Raw genomic sequence first — 11,923 nt, 5'->3', positions numbered from 1 at the left:
GTTGATGATCCCTGGGATAAAGGGAATGGGGGGGGGGGGGGGGGGAGTACTATCCGGTGAAACACTTAAGTTTTCGCTGTGCTATGGTTTTTGGTTCGTTAACTTAACCATTTATTTTTCTAAACTGTGCTCGCATTCTATACATGGTGCATTTCTTTATATTTTTTTCTATGAGGGGGTAGGCATGCTCGACCTGGCCTTCCATGATGCAATCAAAGGCACTAGATCTAAGTAAGAGGACTCTTAGTCCTTACACAATACCAGTTTTTGCCCAGAGGCTGCTACGGTTTTTGTCAACGATGTCCTCCATTTCTATAAGATGATGATGTACTTGGTTATGGTGGCTTTTAGTCTTGCGGACTGTTTTTTTGTGTGATTTTGACAGCTTCTTTTCCAGGAGCTGCATTCTCTTATTAACGTAACATCTGTATGAGATTAACTTTGTGATATTTTTGTTTCAATGTGTGTGCAATTAATCACTGTGGTTGCACCTTTAATTGCTATGAACTTTGTGGTTGGCTTACTTATTTTTCTACTACGCCGTGCATCTGTTGCAGATTGAGGGGGTGGATCCATGCAATTTAATCTGGTAGGTACTGCCTCGGAGGACAGTGTCTTCCGGAAAAGTATCATATGACTGAAATGTATTTTTATTGACAAAGATGGTCAATAATCACAATGGAACACTCTTCAAAGTGCTCCTCACACACAGCGTAACCCCCTTTCTTCAGGTCCTCAAAGGACTTCTGCAGACTGATGTCGCTACGCCTGACGTTTCTCAGCCACATCTTCCTCCTGAGTAATTACAAAAGTGTGTTCGGTTTAATCTCACATTTTATTGAATTCAGCTGGATGTTGGTCTATGCCTCAGGTCTCCTGTTTTATAGTTCATTTAGTAGTGCAGTGGTTTCTATAACATCTGTGGTACAACATTGTAGTTTGTAGATAATAGTTTATGGTTATGTACTCTAACCCTGTTATTCACCCTGATTGTTTTTAATAGTACTCTACAGTTCGTTTAAACAGCAGCCATGTTGTTTTTTCTCTCTGTATGTGCAAGAGGAGTGTGACGTAGACTCCAGAAGTCATGAGAAAGGCAGCCTTTCTTGCTACTCCTGTGACCAGTACCCAAATGAGGACCTTACAGTCTTACTGATTGTGTCCTGCTATAGTTTGTAGTGTATATGGACTCATTCCTTAAGTTTGCAGACATCTGGGGTCTACGTCACACTCCTCTTCAATCAAAACTGACACTCCTCTCTGAGACACCACCTCAATAAACATTGCCTGATTAGCAACACCCCAAATAACAGAGAACATATTATAGAATAAAGACCCACACTTTATCCTGTCCTATGAAACATTACATTAAAGACCCACACTTTATCCCGTCCTATGAAACATTACAATAAAACCCACACTTTATCCTATGAAACATTACAATAAAACCCACACTTTATCCTATGAAACATTACAATAAAACCCACACTTTATCCTGTCCTATGAAACATTACAATAAAACCCACACTTTATCCCGTCCTATGAAACATTACAATAAAACCCACACTTTATCCTATGAAACATTGTCGGTTGCTGCCCTCTTAAACCAGATAGATGTGTTGACGCTCTGCTCTAATGCTACACATGATGTCTGTCTTTTTTGTACCATTATCCTTTTGAGGGGATGCATGCACAATGTGATCAAATGCTCTACTTTCATGGTTGTGATATGTTCTATATGTTTCACCATGTTAACAGGCATTTAATAAATGTAAATGCATATAATTATAGTAGACTATATTTTGTGGTATTCTGACTTAATCTGATCATAGGGCAACAGAACATAAGTAGTTGCCTATACAATGTTTTACAGACATCTACCATCATTTAAGAGGTACTTTATGGTGTTCCACAACTCGATAAATTACTTTGCAATGACCCAGTGTCACAAATGGCAACTATTGATTGTGCAACATACCCTGGGATGGCCTTGGATGTAATATGCCTGGGCACATAACTAATGTTAGCTAGCCATGCTGCCTCGTGCTAGTTGTGTTAAAACCAGCTGTAGATTATTTTCATTACTGATATCTAGCATGTTTTATCTATCAGTGAACATTGCTTTGGTGATTGATTCGATGGGTAGCCATGGATACAGCACTACTGATTACACAGTCAACGGCGTGTGCCTCAACGTGCGATAATTACTCCAAATATATATTTGTTATTTATTACATGTTGGAAACTGGAAACGAGATTTTGCTCCCTTCCATTTTACAGTAAACAAGGTCTTTATTGATGACATATGTTTCTTATCGTGAAAAGAAGTTGATTGAAAGAAGGAGTACTAGCATTGAGGAAAACTTGCAAAGAAATCAATTTCTAGCTATTTAAGCCAAGTACGTATTTGTTTTTTTGTGAATTAGCTAGCCAGCTAGATATCTACTTGGGACAAGCTAGCTAGCTACCGCCAAGAAGAGGATGAAGACCATTTGTGACTTACTGAATATGCATGACGTTCATTAGGAAAACAGCCACTATCTCATGCACTCTTCCTAAACAAAGTAATCTCTATAAACAATTAGGTAAGTCAAGTCTATCAAACTTAGTGCACTCTGTATGTTATAGATTATAGTTTTGGAAACAGAAAACTGTATGGAGACTGTTTCATTGATGAGAAAATTAGCAGAATGTCAGCCAAAATCCATCTAGCTCAATTTTCTCCCACTGCCAGCAAACGGGCTTCCTCTCACTACCAAATATGGTAGTGAGAGGAAACGCCAACCGGATGTCTCCCATTTATACATCTGGAGAAATATTTGTCTCATCTATCTGTGTCAAAACTATTAAATAACACATAGAGCCACCCTTTACCTTGATGCCAGCTTTGCACACTTGGCATTCTTTCAACCAGCTTCACGAGGTAGTCACCTGGAATGCATTTCAATTAACAGTTGTTCCTTGTTAAAAGTTAATTTCTGGAATTTTTTCCTTCTTGGGATAAAGGTGTTGTCACAAGTTAGGGTTGGTATACAGAAGATAGCCCTATTTGGTAAAAGACCAAGTCCATATTATGGCAAGAACAGCTCAAATAAGCAAAGGGAAACGACAGTCCATCATTACATTAAGACATGAAGGTCAGTCAGTCTGGAAAGTTTCAAGAACTTTTAAAGTTTCTTCAAGTGCAGTCGCAAAAAACATCCACAGCTATGATGAAACTGTCTTTCATGAGGACCGCCACAGGAAAGGAAGACCCAGAGTTACCTCTGCTGCAGAAGATACGTTCATTACAGTTAATTGCACCTCAGATTGCAGCCCAAATAAATGCTTTGCAGAGTTCAAATAACAAACACGTCTCGACATAAACTGTTCAGAGGAGACTGGCCTCCACAATCACCTGACCTCAATGGTTTGGGATGAGTTGGACCGCAGAGTGTAGGAAAAGTAGCCAACAAGTGCTCAGCATATGTGGGAACTCCTTCAAGACTGTTGGAAAAGCATTCCTCGTGAATCTGGTTGAGAATGCCAAGAGTGTGCAAAGCTGTCATCAAGGCATCAAATATAAAATATATTTTGATTTGTTTATCACTTTTTTGATTACTACATGATTATATATGTGTTATTGCATAGTGTTGATATCTTCAATATTATTCTACAATGTAGAAAATAGTAAAAATAATGAAAAACCCTAGAATGAGTAGGTGTGTCCAAACTTTTGTCTGGTACTGTACATGGTCTCAAATATTCAACATTAAAGAAGTTAGAAGTTACAGTATCATATGTCTTTGTTTTTTCACTTTACACTGGATGACCCATCAACTAAAACTTCTGTTAAATAAGGACTGTCAACTACAACTTCTGTTAAATAAATGAAAACAATATAACATTTCACAGAAAGGCATTATTCTCTTATCAACTGAGCTTCTCTCTGCATTTGAGACAATAACGTAATTTTATTGTTTTTTAACATTAACACTGGTTGTACCAAATGATCATAGCTGTTCGCACCTCCATTACTATTTTGTTATGGTGTCATTTTGTAGGCAGATCTCTCTCTGTTTCCCTCTTAATCAAATACACACACATTAAGAGTAAACATGGTTTCTTATTCAACAACGGTGCCTTTCAGTGCTTTAATAAAATACAAAAAAAATGTGACTCAAATGATTATCACTTAGAAACATTTCATCATGAATATGACAATAAACTTCTAAAAACAGGATTAAAATGATGCATTATGATGAATCTTTCAAACAATGTTCAAAACAGTGTTAAGAATTATTGTAATACATGAATAGTAAAGTTATTAAAAACAGTAATTCAACATTAAAATATAAAATGCATAAAAACACAGCGTTATTCTACATTACATGACTGTTTTAAGAAAAAGTCAAATGGTTCTGTGCAATATCTTTTAAAAACATTAAAATCTCCACATTGCGTGTGTGGACAATAACGTTTTTCTAATTCTACTATTAAAACATCAACAGATGTGATTAAGTTTGTGCAGAACAATGCAAGATTAAAATTGAGAATTAAAAGTTGAATTGTGCAAACTTTTCATGAGATTCAACCATTAAAGACATAGAAATGGTTACTTTGAAGCAAAGGTTGTAACACAAACTCATTGAAGTTGACAATAACCAAACTTGCATTCTTAAAACAGTGTGTTTGATGTTGTTGAACTAGAGTGACATGAAAGCAGCCTAGTCTGTATTGGATAGCCGAGAGCTGAAGGGCTTGAGCTCACTTGATCATTGACTTCACATCTCCTTCATTGTAGAAGGGCCAGACAAAAACATTCCTCACCCTTCCCGTGGACTTTTCAGTTCCAGCTGATTTGTTTGAATCCGTAAATATTTAGCAGAGTGCTGAGTAGGTACATGTTCTTCTAGTTTCTGTATTGGGTGACGGGACCATCGCTCATCATGTGGAGGGTCATGATTTGTGGATTATTGTTCTTGACATCTCTTAGGACATGTTCCAGGTGAGCCCATACTGCTCTCTCACCATGTCTAAGGGAGTCAGATATGGTGGTGCAGGATGGCTACCTTCTGATGTGTACACAACACTTGTATGGATCGTAGGCGGCTGCCTATTTGCAACTGAGTCAGCAATAATCTGTGTCCTGACGATAAAAAGGCATTTGCTTGATAAAGGCATAGCAAATTGGCCCTCAATAAATATGGATAGATTAGGATACTAGTTATTTACGTAAACATATTTTCAGTATTAGCTGCTTGATATGCACTACAATATATATATATTTTTAAACTGACATAAAACCCTAATATCCTACAAAAGAATATATGATGTGTGTATGTACAACAACAACAATATAGATGAATAGATAACCTAATACAAAGACAAACATATTGACATCATTCAGTACAACGTTTTAGTCATATGGTGTAACCGTAATTTCTGGTGACTCCGAATGATCATTGTGGTTACACCGTATGACTTTTCTCACATAAACATATTTTAGAGGCAACTGCTTGTGCACCATCCATGTGAACACTTGACTTTGACATCAAGTATCTTGAGTATCGAAATAAAACACAAGCTTTTCAGATCATTCAAAAATGTTATTGGTTTTTAGCAGTGGCACAGAATGATCCGATTTTGGGGTAAACCTGACAGGGAGTGGAAATGTAAAATTATCAAAACATTTACGAGAGACTTGCTAAACTTTATTCTTAACCAAAGGGTATCTCAAAGGCATCTTAATGATGTTACCATCATGTGATTTGATCCAAAATGGTGACTTTATGTCTGTTGCGCCGAATGATAATCATGAAGGCTATTTTTCCAGACAAAAGTATTTAAAACCTTTCTGCTTAAACTGTCTTACCCATACAGACATATAGTGCAATAAACCCCCCCCCCCCCCCCCCCCAAAAAAAAAAAAAATGATGCCAGAATAAACGTTTGACAGTTTTGTTATGATTTGAGATGTTTTATTGACATTTATATAGATTGCATTCGTCTTCGGACAGTCAACGTTTTAAAAACTGTAGAGCACCATTTTTTTCCTTCACATTTAACGATTAACTCTTTTAGGACTCAATAAAAGAGAAAGAGCATAGTTACATAACTGTCACATGTGCTCCCTCTCCGGCCTCTAGGTCACCAGGCTGCTCGTTATGGTGCACACCTGTCACCATCGTTACGAGCATAATGACTCTCACCTGGACTCCATCACCTCCTTGACCTGCCTTATATATGTCACTCCCTTTGGTTGCTTCCCCAGGTGTCATTGTTTCATGTCTGTGAGTTGTTTGTGTTTCTTGTTTTGTATTATGTTTTCATTTATTTATCAAATGATTCACTCCCTGAACTTGCTTCCCAGCGCACACGTTACAATAACATATGTGTATAGATTTGGTTGTTGATTTTGGAAAACATTTCATTCAGACAAAATATGCACGTCACCTCCTTGAACCTTATATTGACTACGTCCATCCTAGCTCGCTCACGGTCTTAATCGAAATTACGGATTGCCTCTTGTCTGCTCGTCGTCCCCTTATGACATAGTTTGTACATCTCAATTGTCAGTAGAAACCACTTTTGTTTAAGCAAGTCAGCCATATCAGTTTTTTGTTTGTCTCAAAGGCAGTAAATGAGGCTGAATGAACTGTGTTGCTGCCAGACAAGGCTCCGCTGATAGCCAGGTATAGCAGTGGTAAGGATTCACTCCATGGTGCTGAAAATAAAGCTCTGCTGTTGGTACAGCTTTATGTTGTCTCTAAAAGTTTGTGGGCATTGTTTGACACCGTTTTAGTGCAATTAATGTATTGTTTAGTGTTGTGGCTTTGCTGGTACCCACCAAGATTAACATGCTAAATTTGCCACTGGTCACATGTCTTTGTCAAGTTTTCACTCTTCATTTCTGAAGTTGCTGTCTTAGGCTTCATTTTATGTTTTCCTCAAGTGGATTTCAGGCTGGTGTGGAGTGGGCTTTGAGGCGGGTGTAAAACCTTAGATTGGTCACTTACACTGGAGTGATAGAGGAACTAACAAATGCTTTCCCTTAGCCAGTCCAACGGTGTGTGATTGGTTGAGTCTTCTTGGGTGCATGAAGTCAAATGTGCTTCAGATCTAGGAGGTGCCGATGTGGACAAAATCTGGTCGAATTTCGTGCGAGAGAGATCTAAATGACAATTGAGAAGGAATGAACAGACAAAATTGCCTTCAATTGGTCCGCTCGCGCCATGCGGATTCGTTTGAATTGGTCAGTGAGCACGGTCCAGTTGACCATGCACAAGGATGAACTGATTATTCTGTGCAGGGCTTCGGTGTTGACAAAAGCTGTCCCATGTTGCGCGAGAGATCCAAATTAGAAGCAATGAATGTCAAAGTGGAAAATTGACCGGTTCTTTTGGATCCCCATAACACACAATACAGCACAAAAGGTAGCAGTTAAATACACAATCTTTATTGTAGAAAATGTATAGGGAGTAGTCAGTACTCGTTGGTAGGGTAAGACAAAACTAACAAACATGGTCACTTAGGGCCCTATAGTGGCCAGAACTGACTCTAACCGTATCGAGCGGCAAAACAGTCCCAAAGAGACTCAGTTCTACTGCTACTTTCTTCCACTGACCAGAGGTACAGACAGGCAGTGTAAACCAAATGGGCAAATTCATGGAGTTAATATTTATTGTTTCAATAAATAACACACTATGACACAGCAAACTATGCAACTTATTCAATATCAAATGTGAGTGGCAAACAAGGTACCAAAATCAGCTAGAGGAAAATAAGCATAAAGCATGTATAGCCTAACCTCGCTCTTTAGGGGACGATAACAACTGTTTGCCTACTATAAATGAATGCAGCCAATCAGCATACAGAACCGGCCACCACAGGCTAGCCTCAAAGGGGACAAATATCTGTGCTGTACAGATTACGCAATGTAAAGGTACTCATTCCTTTCGGTCGCTGCCGATAAATAATAAAACAACATTACACTGCCTATCTCAACAGAGGAGCCTCAAATTGACGGTGGAGTTTATAGAGTCCGGGTTGCAAGTCTTTTGAGGATTTATCTCCGGAGTAACAGCGGTAAACACGGAAGTGGCGCTGCCGGTTTGCTTCCAAACACGTTATTTTCCCACCCTCAGCACTTGCGCTAGCCACTTCCCTTGGGGGAATCCCTGGCTGCATTCCAAACACTTAAAAGACACACCCTCTCCACTCAGCCCTCAAATTAAGTGGACACTTCTGATGACGTATCATAACGTCTGATGAGTTGACACTTGCAAGGCAAGGGGTGAGGGAAGAATGAATTATTTTTAAATGGACTGCACAGGTGCCCAGTTGGGTGGGCCCCTGTGCTTGGTCAGCATGCTGCAGTCCGGTTGATCCATGCCTAAGGATGAATTGACTGTCCAGCGCAGGGTTGATTGATTTGTCTGTTCAGTTGAGCGCTGCAAGAGAGGGGGTTGAGGGGAAGCAATAATGGGAGAAGCGGAAGTATTGTGTGTGAGTACAGTTGGTGAGAATGAGTGAAGGATGGTGAAGAAGAGTGGAGTAAAACGGGCTATGAACAGTTGGATATGTCCAGCAGTTTATGGTTAGAGTGCGATTCACGAGCAAGGGTGTTTTTTTGGGTGACCCGTTTGCAGTCTAGAAGATGGTGAGGGACAAATTGGGTAAAGTGGAATCATCAGAGCGACTAGGAGCGGTATGATGTTGCTTTTGTGTGTGTCAAAAGCGCAAAAGGAGAAAGCTCTGTGGCTCCACAAGATGTCGAGGTCTGATGTGGAACGCTATGATTTTCAGAGTAGGGGACTGGTTAAAGTTGTCATCTAGGGTGTCTTTTTGAAAATAGAGGCTGTGTGGTTTAGGGGAAACATTCCAGGAGCGGTAGACGCACGCCACTTGAATTGAATTATGGACGGAAAGGAGCGAAGCCTATCGGTTTTACTGTCATTAGATGAAGTGGTTCTCCCAACTTATGTACAACTTGGGTATGTGAGGTATGCGGTAAGATCTGATCTGACAGAAGCTGTGTGTTATAGAAATCCATATGATTTATATGTTTATGAAGGTAAGATAATGACTAAATGATTTATACGTTTAAAGTAATGGTAAGACAATAACTAAGAGTATTCTTGAATGTATGTGCATAGGAAAAGAGGGACTGTTAGCAGACAAGGAACTGTTAGCAGACAAGGAACTGTGGCAGACAACTTGTGACCACTGTGAAACTGATAACAGGGAAAGAGGTCTCCCCATCCAGGGGGGGGGAGAGAAACCGTTTGATTTGCAGTAGATTGTGTAACATGTGGCAGGATATGATAACAATTTGTGCCTTAGACCACTGCGCCACTTGGGAGTACAGGGAGTACTGAATGAAGAGGTCCCCCCCCCTCCCAGGTTCCTGAGCCTGTGTAGGGATCTGAATAAACATTTAAATCAGACTGAAGGAAAAACGTTTTTTTGTTTTAAATTCAGGGTTTTGAATTTGGTTAGTGTTTTTCGTTTTTGGTAATTTGTATGAATTTGTTCATCCAAAACATATTTTGTTTTGAGGTTATTTCTTTTACTACCCTGTACAGTAGGTGCCGGCAATACCCCTTATGAGTGTAGTCTGCCAATAAACCTTAAAGAAGAAGAGCCCTGTAGGAGTTGGTCAGCCCACAAGGTCCAGTTGTGCCGAGCCCCGAGCGACAACCTGGTCTCAGAGCATTTCGTATTATTATGTTCATAAATCCGAGACACTGCATTTAGTATGATATGCTACGTTTGGTATGGTGACATAAGACAGATGGTTAGTTAAGGCAAAAACGAAAGGTGTGTGGTTGGTCGGGGTGGGCCTATAACACAAACGTCTATCAGCCCAAAGGTTACGAGTTTGAATCTAACCATAGACAACTTTAGCGTTTTAGCTATTTAGTACGTTTTCAACTACTTACTACTTTTTAGCTGCTTTGCAACTACATAGGGCGTCTTGACCCAACCAGGCTGTTCTCCAGACAGTGGTAACGCTGGAACATGTCCCAGACACTGTTGGTGGTCATGTAACCTCCCTCAGAACCAGTGAAGATCTCCAGGTTCTTACAGTGGGACATCAGCACAATCTGTAGAGAGGACAGAAAGATACAGAAGATGGAATTAGATTTAGTATGGAGTTGAAGGGCTGAATCCCAATTTAAAATCCTTTGTAGCTCGAGTTTTTTATCAAAGTGACATCAATGCATGATTTACACAAAAGTCTCAGTCGTGTCTAGGTGTTTAACTTCGTGTGTGTGGGAACTAACTGAGTCGATGAGCGTGTATGGGGACTCGGCATGCAGTCCCCATGAGTGCAGAGTAGAGGGGCAAGCTCAGACGAGCAATGTAGTCCATCCCCGCCTCGAAACACTGGTCTGGGGAGCACCCACAAGAGAGGGTTGTCACAAAACACTGCACGAAATCACACACAAGAAAATAATGTGCAAAGAAAACACAGGCATGTAAATGCTTATACCCTACACAACACACACACGCACACTTGCATATAAAGACCCATTACTCACTCTCTCACACGCAACAAACATACACAGAGAGATAGACTAGGTGTGTGTTTACTATGATTCAGGGTGGAGGAATCTGGTTGTCATCATCAGGCACGGTGTTGGCACAGCGCCTGTTTGCTGAGACCACACTGGGACGCATCACTGCCATCAACACCTCCTCCCACTGGTCCGGTAACTACGCCAACACAACAGGTACATAGACATTGGAGTTTGATACCCCTGGTCAGGACTCCACTGAGGAAGGTGGAGGGATACTGTGCTGAGTTGTGTAAGATGAGTTAGGGAACACCCATGACCCCAAAAGCCTTCCAAGAATGTTATGTCAGAAGCCTGACTCCACCTTGTCAGCCAAATGTTTTCTACACACACACACAGAGCTGTCTCCTGAGAACAACTGCAGTGAGAGAGAGTGAAAATAGAAAATGTTAGGAAATGTCACAGAGAATCAATTGGAGTTTTTTTTTACGTATTAGTGTCTAAGGTAACAGTCCATTTTAAGACTGCTGCTGTATCAAGAGGCTGCTGTATAATCATTTATCCAAATAAGTGATGACATACTATGTGGGACTGAGGCGAGTTGTACCTATCCACACCACTCATCAGTCAGTCAGTGAGTTAGTATGGCTCATTACTGAACAGCTTGCTATCATTTCATGCCCCCTCCCCTCATTGTGGAGAGCTATCCTACTATAGGTTTTCAGGTTAATCCCTTACCTAACCTACTTGTACACATTCAGTATAGAACCATCCTCTGTATAGAACCATCCTTCTAACTGAATAGACAGCAGTTGGTCAAAGTCAATAACATGTCATCCTCTCTAAATGACAACTGTCTTAATGACAATGCCTCCATGCAACGTAAAATCAATTCAGGGAAGTTTCAGTACCACTAAGTTACGGTCGGTGAGCGAAAGAAGTCATGGTTACCTGCAGGAAGTCCCCAGAGTGCTGTGCATAGAGGAGAGCCAAGGTACTTGGAACAGAGTGGACTCCTGTATCCCATCTCTGTCAGCTAGGCAAAGACCAACTTCCCCACCACATGCTGACAGTGGGCCTGCATGGGGAGAGGGATGGAGAAAGAGAAGATGGAGAGAGAGGTCATTCTTTTTTATTGTAACTGCACAAAAACTGCCAGAGTAAAAGTAATCAAATCTGTATTTCAAATAGACTTTCTCAAAGTGTGCAGTTAGTGGTTTACACTATTGGCTATTTAGTTTGAAGTTTGATCACTCTTGGCTCCCCCTCACCCCATCTCAATCAAGGACCTCTTCCCCAGTGAGGGCCTTCTGTGCCTGTTCTCCTCCTGCCTCTCCATCCTCTGCCACTCCCTCCCAGTCATGCTGGTCTGTCAAGTCCTCATTCCATACTAACCCATTGATAACTTAGCTAGCTAGCTA

Source organism: Oncorhynchus clarkii, chromosome 22 (assembly GCF_045791955.1).
Source record: "Oncorhynchus clarkii lewisi isolate Uvic-CL-2024 chromosome 22, UVic_Ocla_1.0, whole genome shotgun sequence".
NCBI lineage: Eukaryota > Metazoa > Chordata > Actinopteri > Salmoniformes > Salmonidae > Oncorhynchus > Oncorhynchus clarkii.
This window is presented reverse-complemented; position numbering follows the sequence as displayed.